The sequence below is a fragment of the Pogona vitticeps genome, chromosome 2, assembly GCF_051106095.1.
Source record: "Pogona vitticeps strain Pit_001003342236 chromosome 2, PviZW2.1, whole genome shotgun sequence".
Taxonomy (NCBI): Eukaryota; Metazoa; Chordata; class Lepidosauria; order Squamata; family Agamidae; genus Pogona; species Pogona vitticeps.
The window spans coordinates 57163024-57179229 of NC_135784.1; positions in this window are offsets into that span (position 1 = coordinate 57163024).

A 16206-nucleotide genomic window follows, 5' to 3' on the forward strand; every position below is an offset into this window, starting at 1 on the left:
ATCTAAGTGGCTTGTCTCAATAATAAGCCTAGCATATCAACTTGCCAAGAAGCCTTTATCCGTTGGTGTTTGAGCTCACTCTACCAGAGCCACAGCCACTTCTGCAGCATTCCTCCGTGGAGTTCCTATCCCGGACATTTGTAAGGCTGCCACATGGTCTACAACGTGTACTTTCGCATCACATTACGGACTGAACCTAAGAGCAAAAAGTGATGCATCCTTTGGGAGAGCAGTACTATCTCAAATCTTCCAGTGATGTCCCTTCACCTTTGAGGTAAGCTGGTTAGTCACCCATTAGTGTGCATTCACAGAGACCACGACGAAGAAAGAGAGGTTACTTACCTATAACTCTGGTTCTTCGAGTAGACCTCTGTGAATTCACGCTTCCCGCCTGTCCTCCCCTCTGTCCGTCACTTTTGTATCTACTGATGCAGCAGTGGGCTGTTTCAGGTAAATGTGAGGGCAGGCGGACCTCGCGGGGTGGGGGCGGTCCTTCGCAGAATTAGCATAAAGCTCAAAAATATTCTGGAGATCTCTGCACAGGCACAGATTTAACCCATTAGTGTGAATTCACAGAGGACCACTCAAAGAACCAGAGTTACAGGTAAGTAACCCCTCTATTTGTGTCAAATGTTTGATGAGTAATGTTCCGAGATGCATCCTCCTAATTCTCTAAATGTGCAGAGTGATTACATACCATGCTAGGTGTCTTGAAAGATAAACATTGTGCTCCCTGCTTAGTGTTTATTTACCCCATATAGTATGTCACAGTTAGATGCAAATTAATTTGACTCCTGTTCTCTATTGTGGCTATTGAGGTGGAGAGCGAGAGAGAGAGAGAGAGCGAGAGAGAGAGAGCAGTTGGGTGGATAACGCTGACAATGGCTGTTAGTAACAATGCCTCTTACCATATTTTGCATGATAACTCTGGGTACCAGTTGCTTGGATTAAGACTGAGAGGGTGTGATTCTACTTATATCCTGCTTGTGAACTTCTGGTAGGTGCCTGGTAGGCCTTTGTGGGAACAAGATCATGGCTGAGGCAGGCCTTTTTACTGATTAAAATGACTCTTCTTATGTTATTATGAAAGAAATAGCTATCTTGGGCTCTCAAATAAATTACAGAAGAACATTCTAAATCATGTAATCTATTTAGCAAGAATAACAATAGAACATTGTTGGAAGCAAGATTCCTAGGTAATCAGAGGATCCCAACTTAGTTACCCATCTCTTTTTAAATTCCTAGTGGCACCAGTTTCTTCATTCTTGTCCAGTCTTGATAATGTAAAGATTAACTGGTGGTAGCTTTTTGAAAACACAAGAGCATTGCTATGTGGGTGCATTTCTTCCACTCATCATAGCACTGTGCTTCATCAATGTAAAATGGTTTAGTAGCAATCTTATCTACTGCATGTAAACTGGAAATAGTACTGCTGCTCTGTCTGGTGCACATGCAAAAGAAAGTCATAAATGTAATGATACAAAACTGTAATGACATATCTGACCATACTTTGGAGGAGTCAGTGCAGGGGAAAGCTCCTCCTGCAAGTCATTTAGAAACAGACAGTAGACTTATTGAATCTGTAGATGATACTAATTACTTATTTAAACTATGATGATGACTTTGAATGCAAGAAAACAGCGAAGTAGTGCTTCTTACATTTTGTGAACTGAGCTCTCTCCTAAGCTTAATCAGAGGCCAAAAACAGATGTTAAAGATAGCCTTCATGCGAGCATCTGAGTGTTGTAGCATAAGCTTCTCTTACTTCCAGGATTATACAATTAACTTGCTTTGCTTGGGGATTGGTCTTCAGGATTTAAGTGTGATTCCTTTGAAGTCTGATTTGACAAAGCCAGCATCACCTCTCAGCAACATGTTAGGGCCTTAACATACATTTCTGCTTTACTCCCCACCTTGTCCCACTACATCAGCAGTTAAGTACATAGCACAATCATTTGCTGCTGTGTGTCTAGGGATCTGTGCACTGGGACACTAATCCCATGCCCAAATGTAGAACAGGTGATTTTAGGCCCTGCTTATTTCTTTGTTGGCAATCATTAGGACCTAAAATAGCATATTGTAAGTAGAAGAAGCACCTACTATGGGCAGAAGTCACTACTGTATTCTTTGCTTTTACCTTTGTCTCCTGCAATACCTTCTCCCCATGTTTCCCCCCTTACTCCATTTTCCATGTGATCTTGCATGTCATATCCAAAGACAGCCTGCCCCATGGTTTCTGGCAGATTAACACAGAGTATTAGATTTTTGGGTACTAACAGATGCCAAAACAGATGTGAATAATAATTAATGCTTTTCTTATAGCACCAATAGTTTGCATGGCGCTTTATTAACAACAACAACAACAACAACAACAACAACAACAACAACCACCACCACCACCACCACCACCACCACCACCAACAACAACAACAACAACAACAACAACAACAACAACAACAACGTGTGTTGCGAAGCTTACAGTTACAAGATTTCAGAGAAAGGAAAACTTCTCCAGTGGGAAAGGGATAAGAGGCAATTATTTTGGCTCAATGAATGCTGGCCTTATTTGAGATAAATAATTGGAAAAACATCCTAATTGTAAAAGCAGTTCAGCATTAGAACCACGTGCCTAGGGATGCTGTAAATTTGCCCCCCTCTCTTATGTTTTGGAGATTTTCAGTAAGAGCTTGGACTTCCTTCTTGTGTATGATTTAGTTTTAAGATATCCTATCTTGGACAAGCTGCAGCAAATTAGACCAAACTGATCTAGTATTGTCCTTTAATACTGGACAACTAGATGCAACACTTTAAAGCCATTGAGCCTAATATAGACTTTGGCAAAGGCAGACTTTTACTGTGCTAAGTGTAGGACTTCATAATTTTGTGACCTGAGTTGATCTTTGATTAGCAAGTGCAATTAAGACAAGTCGAGGAAGACTGGGGTTTGTAGGGCACCCTTAATTAACATTTCACTTTCACTGTTCATCAGAAACTGCTGTGAGGTTAATGCTTTCAAAAATGATTTCTCCAATATAATATTATTTGTAGAACCAGGACCAGCCTAGAGGATAGAGGTAGTTAATGTAACCAAATGCAAAAGACTGCAGAGTATGTAGGGTTATAAAACTCAACTACCCTTCTGAGGTGCTCTAGAAGGATATCTCTGAAATGAAAGGAAGAGCAAATTTAGGAGATGAAATCCGAAGTTGGAAACTGCCAAATAATGCATTAATATCCCATCCGCCTCCCATTTGCCTTGTCTTCAACCCTAACGTTTTAGGATAAAAGGCGCACATGTGTGAGTTGTGGACTATTTCCTGATCTCAATCAGAATTCTAGTGCATTGTACGGTATAAAAATGCTCCTTGTCCAAAGGAATGTTTTAATGTGTAGCAAAATTAATCTAAACCCTCTGTGCAAAAAAGAGAGGTTAGAGTAAAATTGGATAAAATAAAATAAATTGTAGATTTCTTATTTCTTGACCTTAATGGATTTCAGTTTATTCCCAATTGGTAATTTCAGTTTTCCCTCACTGAGGCCAACTTACAGATAGCAGCATTTCCTTTCTGTTTTGCTGGATGACATCCCACTGGAAAAATTTCCCATAAGACAGTCTACTGGCTGAGACAAAAAAGTTACCTCATCATGGCTTGTAACCTGCAACAGGCTTTTCCTCCAGAAATCTGTCCAATCCCCCTTTAAAGGCATCTAGGCCAGATGCCATCACCACATCCTGTGGCAAGGAGTTGGGACATTATTTTTTGTTCCAGCCCTGTTGTTTTTGGTCTGTTTGTAAAGTTAAAAAAAAGATAGAAAAACAGGTAAGAGACTGGTGATGAACATTTTTTACAACTGTGCAGGTGACAATGTTGTATAGGTATCTTGTAACTTCAGGAAGGGATGCACCACCCAAAAATGTTGAGCCCCAAAATGGCACATGAGCCGCCTATGGGCTGTAGATCTAGTTTGACATGCACTCTAGAAGAAAACATGACTCTGGGAGACTAAAATGTTCCTTTCTAGTGTGTAAGAGTTAAAGCAGTTTAATAGAGGGCATGGCTGTAATATCATTGCTGTGGCCTTCCTTTTGTCTGGGTACAATACAATGTAGTAGTGAGTCATGACCCACCAGGTGGAGACCAGTGGGATAAATAATATATCTATAAATCAGTAGGTTCTGGATCTCATCATGCTACACAGGAAAAAATACAGAAATAAGGAGCAGAAGGAAAACCATGGAAGATATCCATGCAGTTTGCTGCCACAGTACAAAAAAGCAAACACAACAAAATTATCAGGAACTTGTTACAGGCTAAGGAAGGATTCAAAGTAAATAACAATGTCTTTGTATTCCTTGGTGCGGGGGAATATTAGACATAAGAGCTTTCTGACTTACATAGTTTGAATGTCAAGGGATAATTCCCTTGTAAGTGATAATTTATAAGAGATAAAAGAACAAAGAAGGGAAGAAATTGCACTATAAACCAAGAAAACAAGTAATCCACTTAAATGTTTAGGCAAGAGAAGAAAGAAAGAGAGAGAGGAACCTGTGGGTTCATTTGTGTAAGGAACTTTTTGTTTTTTGATACTTTATGTTATCTGTTGTGTGCCATCAAGTTGCATCCAGCTTATGGCAACACTGATAGGATTTTTAAGGTATGTGAAATGTTGAAGAAGTGGTTGTACCAGTGCTTCCCCACCACCTGAGTTTGTATGGCTGAGGAGAAATTAAAATCCAGGTCTCCTGAATCCTAGTATGTCATTCTATCCACAACAGCACATTAGCTCTCTTTACAGCTTATTAAATTACTGTAGTAACAATAAATATCCTGAGCAAAAAAATATGGGCTTCCTACACGATTGTAGGACTCAGTGATCAAAGTCCAGCATTTAAGTTACATAGTTTGTTAAATCAAAAAGGGAAAAAACCCATCTTTTTAAAAAGGAAAGGTGTGAAGCTTAATGTATGTATGTATGTATGTATGTATGTATGTATGTATGTATGTATGTATGTATGTATGTATGTATGTATGTATGTATGTATGTATGTATGTATTTATTTATTTATTTATTTATTTATTTATTTATTTATTTATTTATTTATGTATTTATGTATTTATGTATTTATGTATTTATTTGATTTATACCTCGCCTATCTGGCCCACCGGACCACTCTAGGTGGCTTCCAATATAAAATCAGATAGTAAAAGCATAGGCAAATACATAATAATCAAACAACAACAGTAAAATAAAGAAGGAAAAGTAAAAGAGAAATCAAGAATTGGCTGGAGGGAAGGCCTGAATAAACAGCCATGTTTTTAGTTGGGTTTTAAAGATGCCCAGCGTGGGGGCTGCGTGAATCTCCGGAGGGAGATTGTTCCAGAGGCGAGGAGCCACCGCTGAGAAGGCCCAGTTTCGTGTCTTCTCCTTCTGGGCCTCTCTTGGCATTCGGCTCCTCAGCCTCACCTCCAGACTCGCGTGGGTGATCCGGGTAGACCTTGGTGGGAGGAGGCGTTCCACCAAATATCAAGGTCCTAAACCGTTTAGGGCCTTATAAGTAAGCATTAAAACTTTGAAGTTGACACAGAAACAGATGGGCAGCCAATGCAATGCGGCCAGCATTGGAGAGATCTGTTGGTATTTTCTCACTCCTGTAAGGAGTCTGGCCGCCGCATTCTGCACCACCTGAAGCTTATGTGTCAGCCTCAAAGGCAGCCCCACGTAGAGCGCGTTACAGTGATCTAATCTTGAGATTACGAGCGCATGTACCAAGGTAATGAGCACCCCCGTGTCGAGATAGGGTCGCAGCCGGGCAATCCACCAAAGATGGAAAAATGTGGTGCAGACTACCGACGCCACCTGGGTTTCCATGGTGAGCGTCGGGTCCAAATATATGCCCAGGCTGCAGACCCCACTCTTCGCGGCCAAGGTGGCCCCCCCAAACGTGAGAGAGTCACCCAAGCCACCTACCATGGGGGCACCTACCCTCAGAACCTCCGTCTTATCTGGGTTCAGCCTCAGCCCATTCTCCTGCATCCATTGCAGTACGGCCCCCAGGCAGCGCTGAAGGGAAAGGACAGCATCACCTGCAGTTGGTGAAAAGGAGATGTAGAGCTGGGTGTCATCGGCATATTGATGACACGAAGCCCCACATCTCCTAATGACCCCGCCCAGCTGCCTCATATAGATGTTAAACAGCATTGGGGAGGTAATCGACCCCTATGGAACCCCGCAATTGAGACTCCACGAGGCGAGACGCTCTCTCCAAGCTGTACTCTCTGGGGATGGTCCCCCAAGAAGGAACGGAGCCAGGTGAGTGCCAAGCCACCAATTCCCAACTCGGAGAGCCTCCCCAGGAGGATACCGTGGTCGACAGTATCGAAGGCTGCCGAGATGTCGAGGAGGACCAGCAGAGAGATTTTGCCCCTGTCGGCCTCCCTCAACAGGTCATCTTGCAGGGAGACCAATGCCGTCTCCATACCGTAGCGCGGCCTGAGGCCCGACTGAAGTGGATCCAGGGCATCTGTTTCGTCCAGGTGAACCTGAAGCTGATCGGCCACCACCCTGTCGACCACTTTGCTCATGAATAAACATTAGCAACGGGCCTATAATTGCCAATTTCGTCCGCCGCCAAACTAGGTTTCTTTCTTATGGGCCAAATGAGTTTCTCCTTGAGGGCAGATGGAAATCTACCCTCAAGGAAAGACCCATTTATTATTACTGTGGCCCATTCTGTTGTTATCGGCCTGGCTGCTTTGATTAGCCAGGCCGGGCAAGGGACCAAGGAGGAGGTGGTGGCTCGACAGCGATCAAGCACCCTGGTGACAGAATCAGGCGTTAAAGGCTGAAAAGAATCGAAAGTCACCGGGCAAGACGGAGCGCTGGACATCTCTGCTCGACTCACTGTTTTTAAAAACAGAGAGAGCTCCCGGCGGATGGTCTCCACTTTAGATTTTAAAAAGGCTGCAAACTGGTCAGGGGAAAAACTAGGGGGAGGCCTATCACCTGAACCAGTTCCGGATAGGTCGCGCACTATACGGAATAACTCTGCCTGCTGGTTGGACGCTTCGCTTATCCAGTTAGCAAAGAATGATCTACATGCAGCCTTTACCTTAGTCAGGTAAAGGTTAGTTGCGACCCTGACAGCAATCCAATTATAATCCGTCGGGTTCTTCCTCCACCTACGCTCTAGCCTTCTCCTATGTCGCTTCATCGCTCGGAGCTCCTGGTTAAACCAGGGCGCAGGCCGAGCTCTGAGCCGGAGAGGGCATTTAGGCGCGATCGTGTCTATAGCCCTAGTGGCAGCAATGGACCAGCTGTCAACCAGAGCCTCGACAGGAGCGCTAGCCAGGTCAGCCGAAACACCTCTCATGGCCTCCTGGAATCCAACAGGATCCAGTAGCCTTCGAGGTTGGACCATAGAAATAGGTCCTTGCTCCCTGCGAGGGGGGAGTGCTACTGAGAGGTTATATTTTATTAGGTGGTGCTCTGACCATGACAAGGGGACCGACACAAGGTCAGTCACCACCAGACCACACTTGCTCCAATTGGTGGAAAAAGCCAGGTCTAACGTATGGCCACCCACGTGGGTGGGGCCGATGACATGTTGGGACATGTTCAAGGAAGCCATGGTTTAATGTAGATGAATGCTGTTTTTTCACAATATACGGCATATATTGAAATGATTTTAACATCCATTCAACATGCATTTTTTCCAAATATACACACTAAGTTTGACACTGATATAGATATACAGTATGTGACATCCAGACAATCATCCTTATGGTGGCTTAGTTAAAATCAGTGGAGCAGCAACTAACTCAATTCCCACTGATGTCATTGGGTTTTCCCTAAGGAATATTAAGTCTGGATCCAAACCAATACAAGCAAAGTGCAAACCCCAAAACAATGCAAACTAAAACAACATGTGAAAGTAAAGTTACTTTAGATAAGGTCAATATATTATATACATTCACCTTGAGTATATGTTTACCATGATTACCTTGAAGATAGTATAAAGATCTGCAGGTGGTCCTGTTCAGCTGGTGGCCACTCATTTGTGATAAGCTCTTCTCTGCTTAGCTAGGCTGGTTCTTAAACTAAAGACATGCAGTCCATTCTAAGGCTGTACTCAAAGCCTTATCAGCCTGGTAGCAGTGTTTGCATCTGAAAACAGAAATTCACCATGGGTTCACTTTGCTTTGAGTCTATGGAAGTTCTCAATTTTCTAAAATGATTTGTCTGGCACACCTTCTTTGCTTCCATCCTTAGTTTATAGGGCATTCCATGGACTTCAATTCTGGTGTTTATTTGGAGGTGCCAAAATGTGTAGCAAATCTACAGCTGGGAAAGATACTTGCTGGCACTAACATCCATCAAAGGCAGCGTGAAAGGACAAGAAAACTAGATTTCAGTTGCAGAATCCAGAAATGGATCAAACCCTGATTTGCACATAGGTTGGAAGGCAATCTAGCTCCCCGGCTAATAGGGAAAGGGGCAAGTATGTGGTGAATGTCTTGAGCTTTCTCTTTTAAATACAGAAAGATCATACTTTCTTCACACGAAACTGCAACAGAATCCTCTCTAAAAGTTTTCAATGCGGTAAGCTTAAAACAGAAATTTGCATCATTCTTTCTCCTCCAACCACTCCCTTTTTTATATGCAAGCTCTACCTGGAAATGCCTGGCACTTTCCCATATTTAAATACTATTAATGTGTCTCTGTGTAGGAGGGATGCTAAATAAGTATGTACAAAACTGGATTGCTATCTGGAAAGCTGGGGAGGGGGAGCGAAGTCCATATGCTTCTGTCCCATCTGGTTGATACAGGTTTGCCTTCACAGGAAAATTAAGCAAAAATGATGAATTTCGTGGGGAGCAAACATGCAAGGCAGTGTGGCCTATAGTAGCCTCTCAGTGCTTCTGGGAGCCTTTCACACAGGGCTCTGTTGTTTCTTTCCCTGTGCACCAGTTGCAGAAACACTCGTGTCTGCCCTTTCTCCCCATCTGCCATTTGAATTACCAGAGGACAAGGCAACACAGCTTAGCCTGTGAGTGTAGCAAAGCTTGCATAGATCATATGCACTGGATTTTGGGCTCTGCAGAAGAAGGGCGGGCAGACCTCTGCAGGGGAAAGCCATTTATGCTCCTGAGCACTAACAACTCCCGACTCCCCACCAACAGTGCCTAATTTGGCTCTACTTTGTCCTGCTAGATGCTCATGAAAAGAAAACCAGCATGAGCCGCATTAAATCAGGGAGAACAGAACTCTCTCCAACCCATGCAAGCGAGTTTAAAAGGCATGTTTGGAGTGGCTAAAGCTACAATTTTTTTACTTTGCCCATTTCTCCTTTCCACATTGAGTGATTAGCACGCATGAGCACGCACGCACACACACACAGAGACAGATAGATAGAGAGAGAGAGAGAGAGAGAGAGAATCTTGCATTCAAAAGCCCCTTGGAATTTCCCATAACAGAACTGTTTATTAATCTAAAATGTATTCCCGACCCTAACCAATAGGCTCAAGGTGGTTTGTACATTTATAAAATCTGCTAAAGCAACCTCTTGCTTATCATCAACAACCAAATGCCTGTTCAGAAAATACTCCGGTGGACCTCAAAGGGAAGAGAAGGGAAGCCCTAAAAAGCAGTCACTGAAAATGTTTTTTTTCTAAATGCTGTGTCATTAAAGGCTTCCATTTTCACATCCAAATTTAAAATGATTTGAGCAATCAATACATGACTTCACACACCTTTAAAAAAGCTAATTTTAATGTTAGGAATGAAAAGAAAGACAGCAACCCAAAACCGAAAATGGAACAGTCCGTTATTTTTGTGGAAAATAGATAAATAAGATTTGTGAAATTTGTGGGGTGATGGGGTTAGGCAGACCCACTTCATGCTGATCTCATGGTGCTCTGAACCCCACTGTCACTGCCCTAATCTCTGTACAACAGCCCCCAGTGCTGAGTTTGATTTAAATCCATTCCATGCTCTACATTGTTCTCAGCCCAAGTGCTTCTGAAGCTACTTAATGTGCACATATTAGGGACAAGGGACACCCAATTGTGGATACTATAAATCTGAAAGCACCTTCAGGAAGGCTGAATATTGGTTACCAAGTGATGGGGGTGCACTGCTTCATCATTTCATGCGTTTACTGCCCTATCCCTACCAAACATTTCTTCTGCGAAGCTGCCATCTAATCATGAGTTTCCAAGTGCATTTTATTGCTTTTGAAAAGCTACACCTGAAATTCTGAGTACAAGAACAGTTGACTTGCAACAGAAAAATGCCAGGCAAGATATAGTTAAACAGCCACTTGCCTTCTTTTCTGCCAGAAGCCACTACCTGTCAATATTACTTTCCAGAAAGGAATACCATTAGGATCCCTTACACCCTGTAGATGTCACATGCAGTCGGGTCCTTAGGAAATCTATCTACACTATATACCGTAGTTATAGCAGCTTTACTTCACTTTAACTGTCACAGTTCCATCTCTGGAATCCTTGAATTTATGGTTTGGTAAATTATTATTATTAAATTATGTGCCATCAAGTCAATTTTAACTTTTACGGCAACCCTTTTCAGGGTTTTCTAACTGCACAGTCCTGTGCACCCAGAAGAAGGGAATGGTAAACCATTTCTGAGCACTCTCTACCTAGAAAAGGTCACTATAAGTCAGAATTGGCTCGATGGCATACAATTATTATCATTATTACTTCAGATTCAGAATATTGTCAAACATTCAAACTTCATATACAGAATGATCCATATCAAATATCATTGTATCAATGCTTTTGTTTTTTTGTTGGAAAGAGCAGCTTTTCCAGAAAAATGTTCTAAGAGACATCAGGGACAGAATATTTATTTATTTATTTATTTATTTATTTATTTATTTATTTATTTATTTATTTATTTATTTATTTATTTATTTATTTATTTATTTATACCCTGCCCCTCTAGACTATGTCTATTAACCAACATACACCAGACAATGTGTCATTTTCTTTCTTGCAGAATAAGGCTGCAATCCTAAGCATACATTTCTTGTTTTTCTCTGAGCCTGCCTACACCCTACAATGTCATGGCCCTTATACGGCATCTCCGTAACATCAATGTACCTGTATCCCACAATGTGCTCCCATGGCACCATGTTGGTATGGCAAAATTATACCTCCAGTAATTGGAAAGGGGTGGTTTGTCTCCTGCCTGGATGAGGTCTGAGGGTCACTGTAATGACCTGCCACTGTACTCAGGTCTGCTGCTGATCCATTTGGGGGCACAATTCAAAGTCCTGGTTTTAACCTATAAAGCCCTAAACAGCTTTGGTCTGAGCTATCTAAAAGACTGTATCTCTTGGTTTTAAGGAAAGATCTTTCTCTCATTCCCACCACCCCACACAGGTGCATTTGGTGGGGACATGGAAGAAAGCTTTCTTTGTCACTGCTGCCAGACTCTGGAACTCCCTCCCACTGACGGACAGGGTGGTCCCCTCTTTGCTATCGTTCTACAGGTAGACAATGACCTTTCTCTTAAAGGATGCTTTCCTTTAAATCAGTGGTTCTTAACGTCGGTGATAACACCCCCCCGGGGGCCGATTTCATTTTTCAGGGGGGTGGTAGAACGAAAACGGGTGATGTGGGGGTGAAGGAACAGAAGGGGGTGGTAGGGGGCACTGGAGTGAAGGCGGCTGCAGCCGTGGTGCTGGCAGTGGGTCTGGTGCCCCCGCTGCCAGACGATCCAGCTCTTTCTGCCTGCCACGTCTCACCTTTCTCCCTTGGGAAGCACCGAGTGTGGATCAGGTGGAAGGAAAGGGTCTCTTGGGTCTCTGTCCTCGCTTGGTGAAGCACTGCCTTGCACCTGGGTGGGGAGGGACAGATGAGCCCCATTTGTCCATCCTGCCTTCCTGCTCACCTTCCTACCTGTTGCAAGGGAAGCATGGAGAGAAACGAGTCGGTTTGGGATGGCGTGGCAGAATTTCTAGGGACAGGGCTGGCTCGGGTCATCCTGGGTGGGTGGGAATTCGGCAGCTTTTCCAGTTCACCTGGCCGACTTTAAATGGCTTTGAGGGATGTCAGACTTGAGATTTTCCTGTCTTCTGTGTACACTGGTGTTATGTGCCTCTATGGGTAAATCCTCTGGGAGATAAAGTTCTCAAATTGAACTGAGAGAGCTGAGGGCAAAATCCACAGGGCTGTCATAGAGAGACTTAAGCAAACACACTGCGAAAAGTCAGCCACTCCTCTTTCTCCCTGAACCCTGAGGATCCATTCAGTGATGTCGAAAAGGGCAGCATGTCAGTGGCTTGAGTATAACAGTTTGCTTCAAGAAGGGGGTGGCGGAGGCACTCCACAAGATTTGTTGTTGTTGTTTACTCATTTAGTCCTGTCCGACTCTTTGTGACCCCATAGACCAGAACACGCCAGACCCTCCTGTCTTCCACTGCCTCCCGGAGTTGGGTCAAATTCATGTTCGTAGCTTCGATGACACTGTCCAACCATCTCGCCCTCTGTTGTCCCCTTCTCTTGTCTTCACACTTCCCTAACATCAGCGTCTTTTCCAGGGAGTCTCCTCTTCTCATGAGATGGCCAAAGTATTGGAGCCTCAGCTTCAGGATCTGTCCTTCCAGTGAGCACTCAGGGTTGATTTCCTTCAGAATGGATAGGTTTGTTCTCCTTGCAGTCCAGGGGACTCTCAAGATCCTCCTCCAACACCACAATTCAAAGGCATCAATTCTTCGGTGGTCAGCTTTCTTTATGGTCCAGCTCTCACTTCCATACATCACTACAGGAAAAACCATAGCTTTGACTATTCGGACCTTTGTCGGCAAGGTGATGTCTCTGCTTTTTAAGATGCTGTTGAGGTTTGTCATTGCTTTCCTCCCAAGAAGAAGGTGTCTTTTACTTTTGTGGCTGCTGTCTCCATCTGCAGTGATCATGGAGCCCAAGAAAGTAAAATCTGTTACTGCCTCCATATCTTCCCCTTCTATTTGCCAGGAGGTGATGGGACCAGTGGCCATGATCTTAGTTTTTTTGATGTTGAGCATCAGACCATTTTTTGCACTCTCCTCTTTCGCCCTCATTACAAGGTTCCTTAATTCCTCCTCGCTTTATTCCATCAGACTGGTATCATCTGCATATCTGAGGTTGTTGATATTTCTTTTGGCAGTCTTAATTCCATCTTGGGATTCCTCCAGTCCAGCCTTCTGCATGATGTATTCTGCATATAAGTTAAATAAGCCGGGGGACAATATACAGCCTTGTCATACTCCTTTCCCATTTTGAACCAATCAGTTGTTCCATATCCAGTTCTAACTGTTGCTTCCTGTCCCACATATAGATTTTTCAGGAGATGGATAAGGTGATCAGGCACTCCCATTTCTTTAAGGACTTGCCATAGTTTGTTGTGGTCGACACAGTCAAAGGCTTTTGCATAGTCAATGAAGCAGAACTAGATGTTTATCTGGAACTCTCTGGCTTTCTCTATAATCCAGCGCATGTTAGCAATTTGGTCTCTAGTTCCTCTGCCCCTTCGAAATCCCGCTTGTACTTCAGAGAGTTCTCGGTCCACATACTGTCCACATACAGGAACGTGTGAAGGAAAGAGAAGGAGACGACAGATGTTGAGATAGTTTGATGGTGTCATTGAAGCTACCAGCATGAATTTGACCAAACTCTGGGAGGCAGTGGAAGACAGGAGGGCCTGGTATGACTGGTCCATGGGCTCACAAAGAGTTGGACATGACTTAATGACTAAACAACAACAACAACAACAATAATATATATAAGAAGACCCATGACTCCCTAGAAAACACGTTGCAGCCGCTTTGGGGGTTACAGCCCTCAGGTTTGGAAACACCAGTATAGTGAATATCAGGAAACTTGAAGAGATATCTTCTATATCTATATAGTGGCAGGAAGTCACTATTAGTATAAATCCTATGTAGTCCTGTCTTTTGAACCATGGAAACTAATAATTGTGAGAAAGTACTATAACTCATGTGTAGAAGATCAAAATGTCATTAGTTAAAGAAAAAGCCTGGATCAAGCCCAATCCATGTTTTTTAATTAATTTATTTAACTAATTAACTAATTAATTAATAGATGGCTCTCTGTCAATATTAGTGGTTAGACTGACAGTAAGGGACTTGTTTCTACCACAGTCACGAACAGTAGTTATCTGACCTTGGTTGTATACCTGTTTCTTTAACTTTACCTATATGTTCATGTTTACATCTTGTTTCACAAAAGCTGGGGTAAAAATTACATAGTACCTATGAATCTTTTCTGACATTTTTCTAGAATCTTAGACATCTTCTGACATATTAGAATTTTACTTGGAAAAGTGAGATGCTTTATGGCTGTTTATGTTTTCCTTCATGAAAAAGCAAGTTTCTTACCCGAGACTGGATATGCAGAAATAAAAGAGATGCAACAGTCTGATTGATTGATTTATAGCCCTTCAGCTAAACGCTGTCTGAGATTCTAGTGCATTATTAGCCTTAATTTTCGTTAGAGTGATAACTCAAAGCTAAATCAGGCAGATTTCATGAGTTGTCAATATTAATGATTTATAAAGCCCCAGTAGTATGCAAGGCACTTAGTGGTAAGTGTTAGACAGGGGTGCTTATCCCAGAGTGTTTTCAATCTAAACAGATTCCAGAGAATGGTCTTGGGCTTTGTTACAAACAAATCACGCAGATGTGAGCTCCAAGGGCAGAGGAGTCACGTAGAATCCATGTGGTTCCAGTGGCGTGCTACGGCGGCAGCCTGCGAGTGCTTCTTTGAACAAGACGGTGATTTATTGGGGCCCTGAGGAGATTTCTGAGTAGAATCATGTTTTTCCCTCAGAAGTCCTTGTATTTAAAAGATGAGCCTTTTCTGATGCAACCTACAGCCTTACAAACTGTTTTTTGCCAAGAATCTGTCACAGCCATGTCTTCCTGGATGCAGTGCTCTCATACATTTAAAAGGAAGCAGTTAACCGCTGGGAAAATGGCACTGTTATTGATCGTTATCATGAAAATATTTTTCCTGGGCAGTCTTGTATTGGTGAAGGTTTTGTAAACAACTAATAGCATAAATTCATAACCATGAACTATTTTGTGTTTGATTTGATATGATAAAGCAGCCTTCTCCAGCCTTACAAATATCTATATATCTATATATCTATATATCTATATATCTATATCTATATCTATATCTATCTATCTATCTATCTATCTATCTATCTATCTATCTATCTATCTATCTATCTATCTATCTATCTATCTATCTATCTATCTATCTATCTATCTATCTATCTATATAATTTCAAACTGCATCATCTCTGTCTGTTAGTCAAGCTGAGAAGGCTGATAGGATTTGTAGTTCAAAACATATGGAGGGAACACTTTGGATTGGAAAATTCTAAAATTCTTGTTATTACCGTGTTCCCCCCCCAAAAAAATTTTTGCTCCAAAAAACACATTAGAGTTTATTTTCAGGGGATGTTTTTTTTTCTTCATGTACAACAATCTACATTTATTCAAATACAGTCATGTCATCTTCTGGTTGCTGCACAATCCTGCACAATGGTGGAGGGCAGGGTTTCACTTAACTAGGGCTTATTTTTGGGGTAGGGCTTATATTACTTATATTACAATAAGCCCTAATCATACTAGGGCTTATTTTCAGGTTCGGTCTTATTTTCGGGGAAACAGGGTAGGTCAACCAAAAATGCACCAAAATCTCTGTGCAAAGCAGGGCTACGGAAACATGATGTTAAAGTAGCAGGGAGTTGGCAAGTCTTTGGGTCCATGTTCCATTCCAAGCCTTTGGTCTGAAGTCCTGAATCCCAAGCCCCAAATCTGAGTGCCTATTAGAAAAAAGGGAGGGTTGTGTGGATTCCAAGTCTTGAATTAAAACCTGTCCATTGGGGGAAAAAATCTGAGTCAAGTCTTTGTTGAGTCACTGGTGCAACTTTAAGTCTGACTTTACAGCGAGTCCCACAACTCAAGTCCCCATCCCTGTAAAGCAGACAACTCTGCATGCTGTCTAAGAATGGAATAGAGAAGAAACTGCAGACAGCAGGCTGTACAAGTGTTAGTTTCAGCCTGAACAGCCCTGGATTTAGTTGGGAGCAAGAAAGGCCACAAAAAAAGCAATAAACTCTCAATCTCTGTTTTGAACATTCAAGAATCTCTTTGCTGACCCAGAGCTGACT